This window comes from Gopherus flavomarginatus, chromosome 2 (assembly GCF_025201925.1).
Source record: "Gopherus flavomarginatus isolate rGopFla2 chromosome 2, rGopFla2.mat.asm, whole genome shotgun sequence".
Taxonomy (NCBI): Eukaryota; Metazoa; Chordata; order Testudines; family Testudinidae; genus Gopherus; species Gopherus flavomarginatus.
The window spans coordinates 280,321,652-280,339,862 of NC_066618.1; the positions used below are offsets into that span (position 1 = coordinate 280,321,652).

General features: G+C 41.9%; 1 protein-coding gene across 12 annotated transcripts in view; it reads right to left on the reverse strand.

Annotated features, from left to right (window-relative positions):
• MTSS1 (MTSS I-BAR domain containing 1) overlaps window positions 1–18,211 on the reverse strand; it is a 176,995-nt gene that overhangs the window by 128,660 nt on the left and 30,124 nt on the right. The gene's annotated exons all lie outside the window — the stretch shown is intronic.

Sequence of the window (18,211 nt, forward strand, 5' to 3'; positions counted from 1 at the left end):
GGCTCTTCAGTGCAGTAGAGAAAATTATAACATGATCCAATGGCTGGAAGCTGAAGCTAGACAAATTCAAACTGGAAATAAGGTGTACCTTTTTAACAGAGAGAGTAATTAACCATTGGAACAATATACCAAGGATGTAGTGGCTTCTCCGTCTCTGGCTATTTTTAAATCAAGATAGAAAAACATCCAATCTAATAGATCTGCTCTAAGAGTTATTTTGGGGGAGTTCTATGGCCTGTGTTATTCAGGAGGTCAGACTAGATAATCACAGTGGTCCCCTCTGGCCTTTTAATCTATCAATCTAGGAAAGATACAACGGGTATTACATTTTCAAACAAGCAAGAGGAGTTTTAAAAAGATGATTATTTCAACAGTATGGAGCAGGAAGATTCAGGAGAAAGGGGAAATAATATTTTACATATTGAAGGTTCTAACATGGCAGCCACCTGTCCTTCCTAGTCCACGTGGAATTCCCTATCCCACCCCGGCATCTTAATCTTTCTTGAGTAAAGCAAGACTTATCCTCCTCACTCTGGGCTGATCTCTGGGAAATGTACAAGAATGTTTCCCACTTAGTACCACAAAGAGTTCATCCACATGTTACTACAGATAGATACACAATGCAATGCCCCAAAAGGCATGCTACGTTCCATGAAGTCGAAAGACAGCAGTCCTTTTGATCCCAGATCTACCCATCTGAGTCACACAGGAATTAACTGACAATCATTAATATTTGTGTCATACTGGGCCTTCTTTATGCCATCACTGTTTAGCACTCCCACTGAAGCCTGTCAAAGTAGAGGCTTAATTAATTGATAAGCCACGTCTAGAAAGCTTTCATTCAAACTAGAGATGCAGTCCCTTATGTTCCTGCCAAAACAATTCTACTCCCACTCTCCTGCCAGCATGATCAGGTCTAAAACTTATAAATAAAAAACAACATTAAAAGGTTTTCATCTGAGTTAAAGGTAATTTGAGATTTCTCAAAAAAAATCCCAAGAAACCAGACTCCCTGTAGACCGGGTTTTTTAAAAATGTCATTAATTAGAGATAACATCTTTAGTTGCTGAAATGAAATCTAAAAGAGTAAACAGGAGTACTAAACAGGAGCTAAATTAGAGAACTGACGTGTTCTCTACATTTATTGCATGGAAGTTTCAGTGTCTAAACAGAATGTTTTCATTAGTATCTTGTAATAAAAACCTGGAGTGAAGGGAACTAAGATAGGGCAGTGGAACATTGACAAGGCTTTCAAAGTTGTGTAGTTTTACACCTGCTTTACACTGCAAAATAGATTTGGCTATCAGAAGGGTCTGCCTCCACTAGGCAAAACACTTCGCCTTGTTAGCGCTCAAGACTGTGGTGCACTTATTTGTGGCTAGCCGTAACCCCATTATCCAGAGCTAGAAAAATCAGGGTCCAAAACACCTTGCTTTTCGCAAACGTGACCAATAACAACCAGACTATTTTTCAGGTTGTATATTTACGAATCATCTAGTTTAATGCAAATATATGGACAATGCTGCTTCTTACCATAGGGCGTTTGTGCTTCCAAAACAAGACAGATAACCACAGATGCAGGTAAAGGACAGAAAAACAGCATATAAAGCCTTTGCTGGATAAAATGTGAGCTCTACCATTTGCTCAGTAGAGCTACATGAACGAGGCATTAGAAATCTGATCAGAAATGGGGAACAATTACCAGTGTTTACCACCCACCCCACCCTCAAAAGATGTTAGAAAATCATATGTTCTCATTGTGTTCTCAGGAGTGGTGAAATTTACAAATAATTTAAAACAAGCAAAAGAAAGTGGGGAGAGCTTTAAAGATAAAGCAGAGCATGGTTGCCAGCCTTGTGGGGCATTGATGGAAAAATTCCCAGTCCAACATACATCAACCACTGTATCCTACAGGTGACTTTGGGGAAGACACCGAGCGTTTATTTAAAAAAAAAAAAACAAAAAAAAAAACACTCTTATCCATCTCATGAATTAATCCACAACCCCAAGTAAGAAAATATGCACCCTTTTAACAGATGGAGGAAAATAAACTAGGTGACTTGCCCAGAGTTAATAGATTTTAAGGCCAGGAGAATCCACTCTAATCAGCTAGGTCAGAGAGAGAAAATGTCAAAGATGGGATTAGAATTTAGAATTTCCTGGCACCCAGCCTTGTGTTTAAACCAACCCGTTCACTCCTCTATCCAAGAGGAACCAGAGACAGTTTTAGCTTGCCGAGCGTTGAGTCATTTTGTTAGGCTGTTTCCCCTTTTGAGAAAGACCTGAAATACCCTTAACTAGAAATTACTGTGATTATATAAACGGATGTTCCACTGTCAGATACTGTTGGCATGCAATTTAAAAATAAAAATAAAAATAAAAATTTACACACAACCTAAACACAACATATCTCCTTAGCTAGGTTGCTGTCTGGCACACAGCACGCCATTATGTGAAACAGCTAAGGAAAAGGTTCATATATTCCTCGTCCTTTCAACCTTTTCTCTTTGCAGCTCATGGAAGCAATGAATCAAAGGTAAACTGAACTGACTTGCCCCATTTCATTTCCATGCAACTTAAAACCACAGCGTTAATATTTAATGTTTACTCCCAATGGTCATGGGAAAGCTTTTAACATGGGGAATGAAAACTTCATTTAAAAAGGGAAACACTTACATATTAGAGGAAATAATTGTAAAAAACTATGCTAATAGCACCTTCTTGATTATTTTCCACAACAGATTTCCTAAAGTTTGATGACATTCTTTTAAACAATAAAGCTACATTACACTTAGGAACACCTGGAGAACTCACTTTGCAAGCCAGGCTTCCTGCTTTTGCAAGTGCAATTTATCCGCCAAGATAATTCCTGGTGAATTACTAGAGGAAAGTATGAATTAAACATGAATAAAAACAATTCTGGGTATCATTATTTATTGTACGTGCAAAACGGTGCACATAAAAACGGAAGTCTATTTTAAAAGTCAGGTTTGAATATTTCCTATACAAAAGTTGGCATTAAAAATTAGGTTTTGAAGCACTAGGGTTTTTTGGTAGTACACTCTGATCTGAATGCAGTAACGTATCTAACAGTCCATGTATTGAAGTGAAAGGAGCAGTGAGGTTTTCCTACTTTAGTCTTAATGAATCAGTCCTTCCACAAGTAAGGGGAATGCTAGATCTTCCTGCCAGCTCTGTCCAATATCCACCAGTGGCACACAGGACGGGCAGATAAATTTTCTTAAAACACACCCCCCTTCAAGTTCTACGGTAGGGAAGCTTATGTACTCTAGTACCATGCTTGAATAGGCAGGCTTTGTTCTGACCAGGCAACAACGGCTTCAAAACAGAACTCTTCTCTCGATTTTCAGAGCAGGTTACTGTTCACTTATACTGCGCATGAAATTTCAAGTCATATTACAGTACCATCAACATTCTTCTTCTCCTCTTTAATCATTTATTCACAAAAACAGTCTTCAGCACCACCCTGCTCATTTAAAAAACTCTTTCCCAGCTTCCCCACTCCCATTTTGAAAACTACGATGCACTCACAAGCCGGCTGCCTCCCATGTGCCCACTTGTGGCTCTGGGTTGCTGCCTCCCATGTGCCCACTTCTGGCTCTGAGGCAGGCTTCCTGCTCTGGCAGCCTGCCTCAGTTTCCCCCATTCGAGGAGCTTCTTAAACGCCACACAGACCTTTCTTGTCCATTCACCACCCCTTCTCAGGAGTGCAAGTTCATTCACATAAACAAAGCTCCAAAACACAATCCATCAGTTTTACACTCTTGACTCGTCAGTCCCAGGCTTTTCCTGTCTGTAGTCTCAGGAGGGAAACCCCATGCTCCAGGTGTTTCTGCTGGAGCCATTTCACCCTACTTCTGGGCCTTCCTATCTGTGGTCCTTCTTGCTTTGGCAGGTCATTTCCAGACCCTAACTGGCTCTAGCTTCCAAATCCCCTGGGTATGAGGGTCTTTCCTGCAGAAGTCTCTCTTACTTCCTGCAGTTTCCTGAGCTTCTGCCTTAACTGTAGCCAGCTGCTACCCTTTATAGGGAAGTACCTAAACTAATCCAGATGTGCCTCTTTAGTAACCAGGGTTGGCTAGACCCAAGCCCTCCAGCCTTTAGGGGCAAGCCGCCCTGTTACAGGCTATATCAATTAACCACCACAAATCTGTATGGTGCCCTTCTATCAAGTGGTCTGGAATGGGCAGAGGATTACGCCGTCCTTTAAAAGACAGCTTTCATTTCCCCAACTGGAGGCTAAACTGCGGTTGGTTTAATCGTGCATGCCATTCCCGATTAAACTCCTCACTTGGGCTCCTCGTTGCACAGCCATGAAGTACAACATGTGAACGCTTTACCTCTGAACCAGCATGTCTGATGCCCACACTTAGCTATTTGTCTAGAACAGTGGTTCTCAAACTTATTTATCGGCCCCCCTTCTTTGTGTCTATAATCATTTATGCTCCCTACACGCACAAGTACGTATATCGGCACCCAGCTCTGACGGCAGTGCTGCACCAGCAGCAGCACAGAAGTAAGGGTAGCAATGTGAAAAGTGTTATTCATCAATATCACTTTTCCCAGCAGACTTAGTACCCCACTGCCACCCATTCTTCTGCTCTGCTGCTGTCACCCTGGACCTGACAGCTGGAGCCCTGTGCCTCCGGTGAGGATTGGGGAGGAGGGAAGGAAATCCCAAGTCTATGCTGCCTCCCAGTGAGGGAATGGAGAGGGAAGAAAGGAGATCCCAAGCAGCGGGGCTCCCGCTGTCCCCAGTATCCCTGCCTCCCAGGTGTGCATGGCCCTTCTGCACAAGGCCCAGCCACCCGAGGCTGACAGCCAGAGCTCCTACCATAAAAAAAAGCACACATCTCACACACACACCCTTCATACATTCCTGTGCCTCCCTTGAGCACCACAGTTAGAGAACCGCTGGTTCTCAACAGAGATAATCCACCATAATGTGCTTTATTCGCCTGTTTATCAAGTGTTCTTTAGCTTTAACACATGCATAATTACAAATAATGTACTAGACTTGTAGGGAGCGTGTTATGTAAAAATAATGAAGTCTTACAGCACTCGGCTTAGCACTCATTTGCTGGGAAGCAGAGAAGCGACTCTCTCTCCACTACTACAAGGCATGAAGATTCATAGAATCATAGATTAGGGTTGGAAGAGACCTCAGGAGGTCATCTATTCTAACCCCAACTAAATCATCCCAGTCAGGGCTTTGTCAAGCCGGACCTTAAAAGTCTCTAAGGATGGAGATTCCACCACCTCTCTAGGTAGCCCATTCTGGTGTTTCTCCACCCTCCTAGTGAAATAGTGATTCCTAATATCCAACCTAAACCTCCCCCACTGCAACTTGAGACCATTGCTCCTTGTTCTGTCATCTGCCACCACTGAGAACAGCCTAGCTCCATCCTCTTTGGAACCCCCCTTCAGGTAGTTGAAGGCTGCTATCAAATCCCCCCTCACTCTTCTCTTCTGCACACTAAATAAGCCCAGTTCCCTCAGCCTCTCCTCATAAGTCATGTGCTCCAGCCCCCTAATCATTTTCATTGCCCTCCACTGGAGACTCCACAATTTGTCCACATCCTTTATGTAGTGGGGGACCAAAAACTGGACGCAATACTCCAGATGTGGCCTGACCAGTGCCGAACAGAGGGGAATAATCACTTCTCTCGATCTGCTGGCAATGGTTCCACTAATGCAGCCCAATATGTCGTTAGCCTTCTTGGCAACAAGGGCACACTGTTGACTTATATCCAGCTTCTCGTCCACTATAATCCCCAGGTCATTTTCTGCAGAACTGCCGATTAGCCAGTCAGTCCCCAGTCTGTAGCTGCGCATCAGATTATTCCTTCCTAAATGCAGGACTCTGCACTTGTCCTTGTTGAACCTCATGAGATTTCTTTTGGCTCAATCCTCCAATTTGTCTCGGTCACTCTGGACACTATCCCTACTCTCCACCATATCTACCTCTTCCCTCAGTTTAGTGTCATCTGCGAACTTGCTGAGGGTGCAATCTATCCCATCATCCAGATCATTAATGAAGATGTTGACTAAAACCAGCCCCAGAACTGACCTCTTGATTAACAAGGTTTCTCAGCAATATCAACCAACACATGCTGTGCAGTTCTGACACTACCTCCTTCTGAGAGGTGGCACTAACATGTTACCTGGAAACATTTTATTGTTGTCCAAAAATACTCAAAATCATGACTGCACTAAACCAGTGGTATCATGTGAACAGGCAAGTTAATATTCTGTATTATGGATAACAAGGTCAATTAAACAAAAAACAAAATGAGTATTTTTTCACACAATGCAGTCACTGTGGAACTCCTGGCCAGAGGATGTTGTGAAAGCCAAGACTATAACAGGGTTCAAAAAAGAACTAGATAAGTTCATGGAGGATAGGTCCATCAATGACTATTAGCCAGGATGGGCAGGGGAGGTGTCTCTAGCCTCTGTTTGCCAGAAGCTGGGAATGGGAGACAAGGAATGGATCACTGATGATTACATGTTCTGTTCATTCCCTCTGGGACACCTGCCATTGGCCACTGTCGGAAGACAGGATACTGGGCTAGATGGACCTTTGACTAGATGGCCATTCTTATGAAATCTTATTCTAAAAAAGTGATTATCCATATTTTTATACTCAAATATGTTCAACTAGCTTTCAATTATAAATTAGAATACACGTTCACACCTCAGGCTATGTTGCTGATGCTACAAACTTGGCTGGCAATAAGACTGCCCTTGACTTTAATTCACAATATCTGGGGAATTGTTCATAGTCCAGGTACCATTGTGCATTGGGTATGCCCACTTCTCTGAGCCATTCTTCTGACTGTATGAAATATTCTCTGCTCAGAGATTGTTACTCTACTGCAGGTGACTCTCTCTATGTTGTATTCCCCTTCTCACGAAAATGGGGTTCTACTCTGAAAAAGATACAAACATATCATGGGATTCCATCTTCATCCCTCAGACCACAACATATTTTCCAGACTGCCAGCACCACAAAACCTGGATTGTGAAAGTCACCTCTGTTCTTGTCTCTTTTCATTCTGCTATGCAACCCCATTACAACTTAAAACTGCACAGATGGAAATGAGAGCAGAATCTGGCCCTGCAAATGTAACTTTGTTAACAATGCTATTCACTATACACAGTAAAATAGAGTCCAGCTCAGCATCAGTATGTGACAGCTGTTATCCTGTGGAGAAACAGCACCGATTCCTAGCCTTACATTTCACTTTGAGATGGGTTGAAGTGATGCCCAGAATATAAGAATATTCTGCCATCAATTCTCACTGTATTATTCAATCCTTCAAATCTATGGCTCTCTTGGCAACATCAGAAACATACACGCTGTCAACCTCTGATGCAGGCATTCTTCAGAATGCTCATTTTCAGATTGCAGTTCCCATTTGAGATGCATGCACTTCAGTTGTAGCAAGGAGAGCCACATTCCCTATCTTCTTGGCTGTAATCAAACATTTGCACAGGATTGCATGGAACTGTGAAATACGCTCTTATACAACTTCGAAGAAAAGCACAAGCCAGCTCCTTGATATTAGTTTCTATAGTAACCAGTCCCTAGGCCCAGGCGCTCCCAGCAGGGGATAATGCAGATTTCAATTTTACATAGCAGTAAATGCTTCAGAAAGACAGAGTTGCATAGTAATTGTAAGCATTGGCATAGCAAACAGAACCACCCCATACAATTATCCCATGATTCTGCTACACTGCAATCCAACAGAACACTCCCCCACTCCCTATTATTTTTCGCATGGTTATCTGCAACCTGTGCTAGGGCTGCTGCTGCTGCAAAATGGCAGCATTTTTCACCAAGGTCTTTATGAGAATAAGAAACGTGCTCCCTCTCATGTATCAAACAGTGCCAAATACAATGAAATTTAACCGAGTCATTCACTGAGATTGGGTCATTTTTGAACCAGAACGTGCCTGCTAAAGGCCAAATGAAACAATCAGAATGGGGGGCAGGGGGAAATGATTCACTACAGAAGTTTGCCCTTTTAGACCCGCTCTTCCTAGAAAAGAAGATAAGATAGGTTCTAACACTGAATTGAAACAGCAGGACGATCACACTATTTTAACTTTCATGCCGTTTTACAGGTTGGACTTCATTAAGTAAGGGAGTGGAGCGGAGCGGGAGGGAAGGGCACAGAACAATAAGTCACTTGTCCTAGGCTGATGATAGTTTTCTAGTAAAATCTGACAACCGAAAGGGCTCCCCTCTCAGAATTCTGCATACAAAGGGTATTTCTACCCCAGTATTGGCCAAACAAGACCAGAAAACTGCCTAGGCTCTAACTTCAGGAGATACCTCATTTTAAAACAAACTGATACTTGCACATAGCAACAGGGGCAAATAATTGAGCTAGCAACACCCAACAGCTCACAAGCAAACAGAAGGACAAGAAAATACAGGAAGTTGATCTATTTTAAGCAAGACCTCATTATTACCATACAAATGTATAACCTTCCTCCGAGCAGCAAGTATACAAATGTGGGATGAATCATATCAGTAAGCAAACTGCCTGGCAATGAGAACAGCCTTAACTAGTTTGCTTGTACACATGCGCACACACACATACCCCAACCAAAACTACACAACTGAAATTGCTAACAACTCTGCAGTAAGGGTGAATAAAAAGAATTGACATGGCAGAGTTTAGCCTCCAGGGAATAATTAAAACAACATCAGAAACAGTGGCTCAAGCATCCTTCTGAAAGACAGGCAGTATACCACAGAAGGGGGAAAGCCTGTTAAACAATGCAAATGCCACTGGGTCTTTTGTTCAAGGATTAAACTGAGTCTCATTATTCTGGATGTGCAATTCTCAATTCTAGACCTCCAAGGCTTGTCATCTCAAATTTGTTTGTGTCCTTTATGTTGTCAGAAACAGAATTCTGTCTGAGGGGAAAACCTAACAACAAACCTGTATTCCAGTCCAAAGGGTGTAACTTTATTATGTGCCACAAATACACTGCCTTACATCACTCAGGACTGATGTAAAGGAATGGAGAGAGGGACAAATGGCTTAAAGACATGATAACAGGACATACTCCTATGTCAGTGGTCTGAATTTTGCCTGGGTTGATACTATAGCTAAATGAAGTTGCCAGCATAAAACTGTGATGTGACTTGCAGGAAGCAAGTTGACTTTGCTAATTCGACTTCTGGTGGGCACATTCCATTGTTCACTAAAGCTACCATCACAACTGTCACACTCAATCTCAGCAGAGGGTATGCCTACACTGAAATTAGTCAGCCGCAGCTGGCCGGTGCCAGCTGACTCGAGCTCGCAGGGCTCGGGCTAAGGAGCTGTTTAATTGCAGTGCAGAGGTTCAGGCAAGGGCCACAGCCTGGGCTTTGGGATCCTCCCACCTCTCAAGTTCCTACAGCCTGGGCTATGGCCCAAACCCAAACCTCTACACTGCAATTAAACAGCCCCTTTAGCCCGACCCCTTAGAGCCCAAGTCACCTGGCATGGGCCAGCCACAGGTGTTTAACTGCAGTGTAGACATACCCAGAGAGGCCAAGGAGTGAACTGGCATGTAGAGACTCAGCTGTTGCCTTTCGCTTCGAGAGGTGGCCTAAGCAGGCTTTGGGTCAGACATGGAAAGGCAGTTTGGGCAAGCATCGCCAGCTGCCTATACAGTACTTTTATTTGGGCAACATCTCCAGGGCCACCAGGATGAGTCTACCTAGATAAATTCATGGAGGATAGGTCCATCAATGGCTTTCAGCCAGGATGGGCAGGGATGGTGTCCCTAGTCTCTGTTTGCCAGAGGCTGGGAATAGCCGACAGGGGATGGATCACTTGATGATTACCTGTTCTGTTCATTCCCTCTGGGGCACTTGGCATTGGCCACTGTCGGAAGACAGGATACTGGTCTAGATGGACCTTTGGTCTGACCCAGCATGGCCATTCTTACGTACTTTAAATAAAGGGCGAGCAACTCAATTCTAACTTAATGGCCTTAAACTTATTCCTCCTATAGATGCCTTATGACAAATAGATTAAAATAAAACAAATATTGGTAAACTACAATGGAAACATCTCTTTAGCAACTGTTGCTAACCAACAGATTCACAGAGGGGAAAAAAGCTCTCTTGTTGTGGTTACTACAGACGTATGGTTATGCACCAACTACAGTACCAGTTTATCACATCATGACTCAATTAGACTGAAAGGGGATCTCCAACCATAGGAAGATGGGCTGTATTGACAAGTAACCACCAACCAACACCTCAGTCGCCACTGTTTTAAGTCATTCTCGCTCTCTCCCTCCCTCCAGTAAATTAGTGAAATGAGTGTAAACCACAAGCTGTTTAAGGATTATTTCATCTTCACAGTTTCACAAGAAATTGTATTTTTAAAGGTTTTAACACTCCAATCCCAGCCCTTTAACACTTGTAACTCAAGACCAGTTCCAAAAACCAGGCATTTCGTTCCCAGTCCTGCAAGGAACAACATGTGGGCAGATACCTACACCTACACAGAGTCCAATAAAGGGCACCACATGGACACACGGGTCAGTCCATAGGGCCTTAGATACTACAGTGCTAAGAAATACGAAAGTCAGAAAAAAAGCTGCTGTTATTGGTTAAATAGCAATGCATACCTAATACTCACTCTTCCTCTATCCCCTACTACCTCCCCCAACAAGGCTTCTGACTCAATGTTTCTGAATAGATTTGCATTTTTAATCAGGAAAGGGGTGTCAACCTCTTCCTTAGTATACACCTGCCATTTCTTACTTGCACTCCCTCCCAAACATTGGTGTGGTGGTGGTGGGTGGGTTTTTTCTTTTGTTTGTTTTTTAAAGAAACCTTTGCAATTAAATTTGTTCATTTCTGCTGCCTGAATAACAATTGTTGCAGCAGCCTAATCCATCTCCTAACTGCATTTCAATCTCTTTACAAAAGACAGACGGCTTCATAAAAAAACGCGCTGATTTAGAGAAAGACATCATCGTCTATTTATACACCATATTGCGCAAAGCACTGTGGACTAGGTGGCCATGTAGGTTGCCATAGTGACTATTTTATCTATCAAACTGGAAATTTCCCCTCAGTGTGAAGTAGCAAGGCAGCACTAATTTTGATTACGTGAATCCTGAGCTAGCTTTAGACTTGACCTTAAGGGGGGGTGGGGGAGAGCGCACAAAAATCTAGCTAGAAACAACAACAAAAAATTCTTAGAACATAGCTTTAAATATCTTGCATTTAAGATTAAACTACATCTAAAAAAAGCAAGACTCTGGTCTCATTCCATTCTGACCCCATTCTACTGAGTACCACAGAACTCTCAAGGTATGTATGCAGCTCAGTGATTTTAACACCGTGCTCTATGTGCAAGAAGATAGTATTATCCTTGTCTTCTCATCTCTACCTGCCTTCAACTACGTACTTTCTTGATTCTGCGGATTTAATATTAAACAGATAGTAGTTTTAAAACTACGATCTGTTGTGCATGAATTGATATTGCAGACCACAGAATAAATATGTATTCAAGCAATTTAAAAACTACCTGCAAAGGGCTTTAAATTGATCCCTTTGTTGCACATACTGGTAGCATAAAAGGTTTATTTAAATATTGCTTTTTCTCTTGCTTGATTTACACCTTACAAGTACCATGTGTGTAAAGTCTGATCATCTCTGGGTTTTATTTATTTGGGAGGACCGGGAGAAGGACACAGACATTTATTGTAAGTTCCTACGCCCTTAACTGAACAAAGGTTTCCTTTATTCTAATATCACTTAAACAGCTGTTAATGAAAAAAATAGTTTCACAGTGACTAAATTCCCTTCCCCTCATCAGCTCCACTTTTACTCCCATGCTTCTTGTGATGTCATCATTTATAATAGGTCTCCAGTCATTGGAGACTGCCCTAGAACCAGGCAAAAACAGGGAAAGTTTTTGGGGGAAATTACATTTCTTTCCTGCACTCATCTCTATAACTGGTTCAAAGTTTAACTTTGAAGTTTTTTGACTGCGAAGGGACACTTCTGTCAATATTTCCCATGCTATTACGCTGTACTGTCATGAAATTTTGTCCTGCAAACACAATTTATGGCAATTTTTATTAAGTCAAACACCAGTTTAGGAGAATTAAAATATTTACTCAGGAGACCTGGACTCTATTCCCAGCTCTGCTAGTGATTTGCTGTGTGGCCTTAGGCAAATCACTTCCCCTCAGTTTTCCCCCCACATATCACTTATCTTATTTAGTTAGACCGCAAAATCTTTGGGGGCAAGGACCATCTTACTTCATGTTTACACAGTGCCTGACACAGTGGGGCCTCCAGGCCCTACTGAAATACAAATAAATAATTCATTTTCACAAGACCAGATGGAAGAGACTCATCTTTTGCCCATAGCCCTCAGTTGCCTTTCCCCTGCCTGGGAACACCAGGGGTACTTCTACGCTGCAAAGCAAAGGTGTGATTGGAGCACAGGTAGGCATACCCATATTAACTTTCACCTAGTTATCACGGTTAATAGCAGCAGCATAGATGCTTCACAAAATTCAGCACTGGCTAGCAACTAGAGTATGCACTCTGGGTCCCTGGGAGTATGTCTACTTTGCCGCTAGAAGCATGTCTCCCAGTCCAGTCAGACATGAACTAGCGCACTCAATAACAGCATTGTGGACATAGCAGCACATGCAGAGGCACAGGTAGCCACTTGAACTCTGACCTAGGGAGTAGGTGGGCTTGTACTCAGGCATCTAACCCATGCTGTCATCCATGTCACAACATCCACACTGCTATTTTTAGCATGCTAGATTGAGCAGACCTAATGTGTTTCTGTCTACTTGGGCTGGGAGGCACACTCTCAGCTGCAGCATAGACATAAGCATCAGTTTTGGCTGCTTTCCAGTGTGCTATCTTGGCTATTCCTCACGGACCTTGACACTCTCTAACACCAAGTCCTATCCTACTGTCAGGAAACCATTTCCGAGACACATCTCACTAGCACTCTAATGTGCAGATCATCTTTCACTCCTCATGGACTGCTGTAGAATGAAGGGGATTGAGAGCATAAATAGCACTGACATCTTGAAGTGCATTGCATTGTACATGGGAAGGGAAAGTGTATCCCTTGCAGGACATGTCAGGTTGAAGCAAGGCCCATGATTGCATCATCACACACTGAGTCAGACTGTCAGCAGAAAAGCTCTGAGTTACTGTATAATTAAACCATTCTGAGGTACACTTATCTGCCAAAAACAAATACTCCTATGTGTATTAAAAACCATTTCAATACAGTTCAAGAAAAAAAAAACGCTATATGTGAAGTGGATACTGAAGGACCCATTAACAATCATACTTTGAAGATCAATTGTTAGCTCCCACGTAATCACAAAGCTTTCAATTTCTCTTCCCATAAGTCTTCTAAATTTACACCTATGAAATGAAGGAGAAGGTGGGGAGACTTTGCCATTTAATATATTCAGGCTCCCCTATGAATATTCAATAAAGCAGATTTAAAGGATAACATCAGTATTAACTCTGAAGCTATAAAACATTAGGCTAATGTCACTACTCCTCTCCAACTTACATTTTCAGGTTTTTAAATCCAGTGCCAGTCCGGAAGGACATCAAAATATAGTGAAGGCAAAGAGAAAATTAGTGTAGGTACAAAGCAAAGAAACCAACTTACCCACACACATAAATTTGTTTTTTTGTACAGTTTTAATTTACAAACTACAGTGTTTTGAACATATTGAGATTCTCTGTTGTAAGAAAACATAGCACGACCATGTCAACTTAATTTAAGGCCAACATTTATAGAAGGCTGGGTTAGAAGAGACGCTATATGATTTTAAGTCTCTAAAAATGACCATTTCCCCCTTCAATGGTTTGAACTAAGATGCAGTAATATTGCACTAACTTATGAAAATGAGAACATGACTAGACCAATTTAGTTTTTCTTTCTCCATCCTCAGCAAAATGCAAACTAAGCTAATAATAATAATTAAAATAATAATGCCTAAAAATGCACTTATGTAGTGCTTTGTGTGAGTAGCTCTCAAAGCGCTTCGCCATCTTTTAATGCATTTATCCTCATAACGTCCATCGCAAGGTAAGGCAGTGCTATTATCTTTAGTTTAAAAATGGGGAACTGCGGCACAGAGGGGCTAAATGACTTGTCCAAGGTCACACAGGAACTTTGTGGCAGAGTAGACTACTGAACCCAGTGAAAGATATTGTTCTTTATAAATCAAAAAATTCTGAATGGGTCTAAGGTAATTTTTCCACCAAAAATTTTTTAAATGGGGGTTTTAAAAAAAATAAAAATACTTAAAGCATTATACAGACCTTGGTTCAGCAACGTATTGACATGTATACCTAACTGGCAAAAGCCATCTATTGGAGAGGGTTGATGGGGCAGAATGAGAGTATTTTGGGGAAGTGGGAGAAAAAATGGCTTCTCAGGGTGGGTAGTTGTTTTGTTTTACTAATCTATTGCTGGCCAAGGTAAACTTATCTCCATATGCAGTCACTGCAGCCAACAGGATCTCTACCATGGACTTCAACAAGAGCAGTTACGCCAATGTTGAGCACTTCTGAAAATCCCATCCTTAATGCCAGTGGCTAACGAAATGTAACATATTAGTATTTACTGTAATTTTGTTGTACATTTAATAATTCTAAGGGCACTTAGTACTTCTTGTTTTTTTTTTTTAAATTGGGACATAAAATAACTCTCAGCCAACGAATAACTTCACTGCAGTCAGTGGGACAACTCACATGCTTTATATTAGGCATGAACTCAGGCACCTTGCTGAACTGCGGCCATAGATTTTACACATGAACTAATCCTCCCATGAACTCTGGATAAGAATTATCTTCTGGTATGGACGGGGAAGAGAGAAGGAGGGAAGTATAGGGCCTAATCCTGTGAGTTTCTGAAGACAGTCCGCTTCCACTGAAGTCAGTAGCAGTTGGGGGCACTCAGCACATATCCCAGGATGGCCCCACAGCAGGTGTATCTGGACTAGAATAAAAGGCGAATATTTAAAAATGCATTGTTGAACCAATTTAGCCAGCACCCTTTGAATATATATTTCTTATCCTAGTCTATGCAAGCCCCATGACCTAAGGAAGGCCAGCTCTGAAACAGATACAGAGCAGAACTCAGACTCACATGTACTTGGCTCCCTGCCCGCGGTCAATCCACCAGACCACACTGTCTCCTTAAAGGGAGATAAATCCTCCAATACAACATAGTGTTATACTACTTGTGTTCACATGCTTTTATAACAAATTCTGTATCCGGAATATAAACATAACTAATATATGGCAACGCACCACTTTTACTGCATGTGTTAGATGGACAATGTTCTTTCACTCGTCGACTCATATAACAGCTCTCCTTATTTAGGGGTCAGACTGGAAAAAAAGAAGTGGCAGGACTTATCCTCCACTCACCATCTTGGAACAGCTGAATGTTTCTGCTCACACACATCAGGAGTAAGCATCATCAGTATTGAAATCCTTCAGAGTTGGCCTCCCACCTTGAAATGAACAGAGCAGCTCATACCACTCTGAGCTATTGTTTCTATAGACCAGCTCAGTACAACAATGCACTGTGTCACATCGAGTGGGTCTTTGCTACCCTCAAAGGTAGCCCTTGCATACTGGCACACTCCACTCTGTGAGTCCATTGTTTTACACTCCCCCCTTAGAACCTTCCGCCACAAAGACTCTAACTCCAACAGGAATATAAAAACTGCCCAACAAGCAAAACTTGCGAAGTTAAAGTCAAGAGGAGGCAAATGACCAAGGGAGACCAGGGGATCTGAAACTGTGGGTCATGACCCCAAACTGGGTCGCAACCCCATTTTAATGGGGTTGCCAGGGCTGGCATCATTTGCTGGGGCCAAAGCCAGAGTCCCATTGCCCAGGACTGAAGCCAAAGCCCGAGGGCTTCAGCCCTGGAAGGCAGGGCTCAGGTTACAGGCCCCCCGCCCTTGGGTTTCAGCTTTGCCCCCCCATCCAGGGCGGTGGGGCTCGGGCTTTGGCCCACCCGCCCAGGGTTGGGTAGGCTCAGGCTTCAGTCTCCCTTCCTGGGGTCATGTAGTAATTTTTATCATCAGAAGGGAAGGTCACAATGAAATGACATTTGAGAACCGGTGAGATAGGCAGATAGGACGGGAATAGCCAGCACTTCGGGGTGGCAGACCTCAAGCACCATGCAGAGGTTAGTGCCAGCTACAAAAGCCTGGCTTCAGTGTTGTACTTCATGGAAATGAAACGTAGCGTGCAACCCATCATCCTCAGGTATCTGCAAAGGTATGAGGGTTTCCTCTGTATACGTGGGTATGTAAAGTTGTAAATATTTATATATTATATACATAGACATAGACAGTATTTTCTTCCTCTGAAGCAAATGCTGATGCAAGCAGATTGACAAGTAGACAGAGAGGGCTACTGCTGACTGTGATAAAATGCTTTCATCAGCTAGAACGCTGGGCCTTAAAATAACAACATGTCACTTCCAGTAAAACAGTAAGCAATTACAAATAAAAAACAGCACACAGCTTTACAACAATTTAATCACATTACTTCCCATTAGGGAATAGCATTGTCTCTCAAACAGGCAGGTGGATCAGCATTTTTACTTAAAGTTACCAAATAAGTACTTGTTCATACAATGACAATGTATATCTATAATTCACAGAGCGCCAAGTTGCTAAACCTTTTGTCAAGTGGTACACAGGATGTATGTGTATTTCCTGCTTGCAGTTTGCCCTCAAATATTTGCATACATATTAAAAACAAACATTTTATATACTCTCTGCACAGACAGTTAAAACACAAAAGCAAACTCGGCTAATTTCAGTTAATGTAAACAAACATGGGACAAAACTGTTGTAAAAACCACCTTTGGTTTTGCAGTATTAAGTTGTATAATCTATACCAACAGCAACCACCACAGGTCAAAGAAACACACAATTAATAAAAGATAAAATACACAGAAAAAATAGCAACATTTAGTACAATATTGTCTTAAGTCCTACATATCTAATTAACAACTCCTCAAGGAGCAAAACCACAGGCAGGAAAAGAATCCCCACATCATAAAAGGGAGGGGAGGATCAGTATTTTTAAGCCAGATTTCACTGAAGCTATTACTTTCATGAAGATGTTGGATGAAATCCTGACCCCAGAGAAGTCATAGGAGTTCTCCTATTGACTTCAATGGGACCGGGATTTCATCCAATCTACAGCAAGAGAGATAAGGAGTCGTATTAGTTGAAGAACCTCAAGGAGGTTTCTTCTTGGCTACAATGCAAGATGCTAATTCTTAGTAATACATATTCAGGGGAATGGAAGAGCCACTAGCCTGAAATTTCAATTATTTGGTCAGAATATCAGTTTCTAAAAATATGTCAAAATTCAAAGTGAGGGAGGAAGAAAGTGGGGTTTATACAATTTTAACAGGACTGAATTTACAGAGCTTGTTTTCTGAAGGCCACAGTCTTCAGAGATGCAATGCACGTTGGATATATTCCAAATACATGGAACAGAAGTATAAAATATCCTGCACTAATTTGCATAGATCCACATTCCTTAGGTTTTTTTGTCATTCAAGAATTCAAAACATTTGTAAAAAAAATTTTTTTTAATTATCTTCAAGCACTTTTAATGACCCAGCACTGAAGCAGAGCTCAGCCAAGCCCGAACTTTGTGGGTGGAAAAAAGGGGTGTTTCAGAATCCATACCCAAAATTTTTCACCTTGGGTCCCTGTGACAGTCTCATCTCTACTTTTAGCCCTTTCCTGCCATGTCCAGCAGAAGCCAAGTCTGTCAGTCATGGTCTGATGTCCAACATGTAGGAGCTGGCATTTAACAACGTATGAATTAATATCACCAACAGCAGATACAAAAATTCCTTCAGCTAAGCTTAGCATAATGCAAATATTAGCTTTCAAAAACAAATACCTGGTTCCTCAAAGTTGTCAGAGTGCCCTTATTTAACTCTTGTTCCAGCTGCTACTACTGCTCTCAGAAGGAGAAGTGTGGCTTAGATCGTTAGCACATTGCTAATTAAACCTCACACTTTTCAACATTAGGGAAGCAGTACTACTCAGAGCTAGAAACCAGCAAGGATTTTTTAGGACCAAAATAAATAAATAAAAAAGCTAGAAGCTA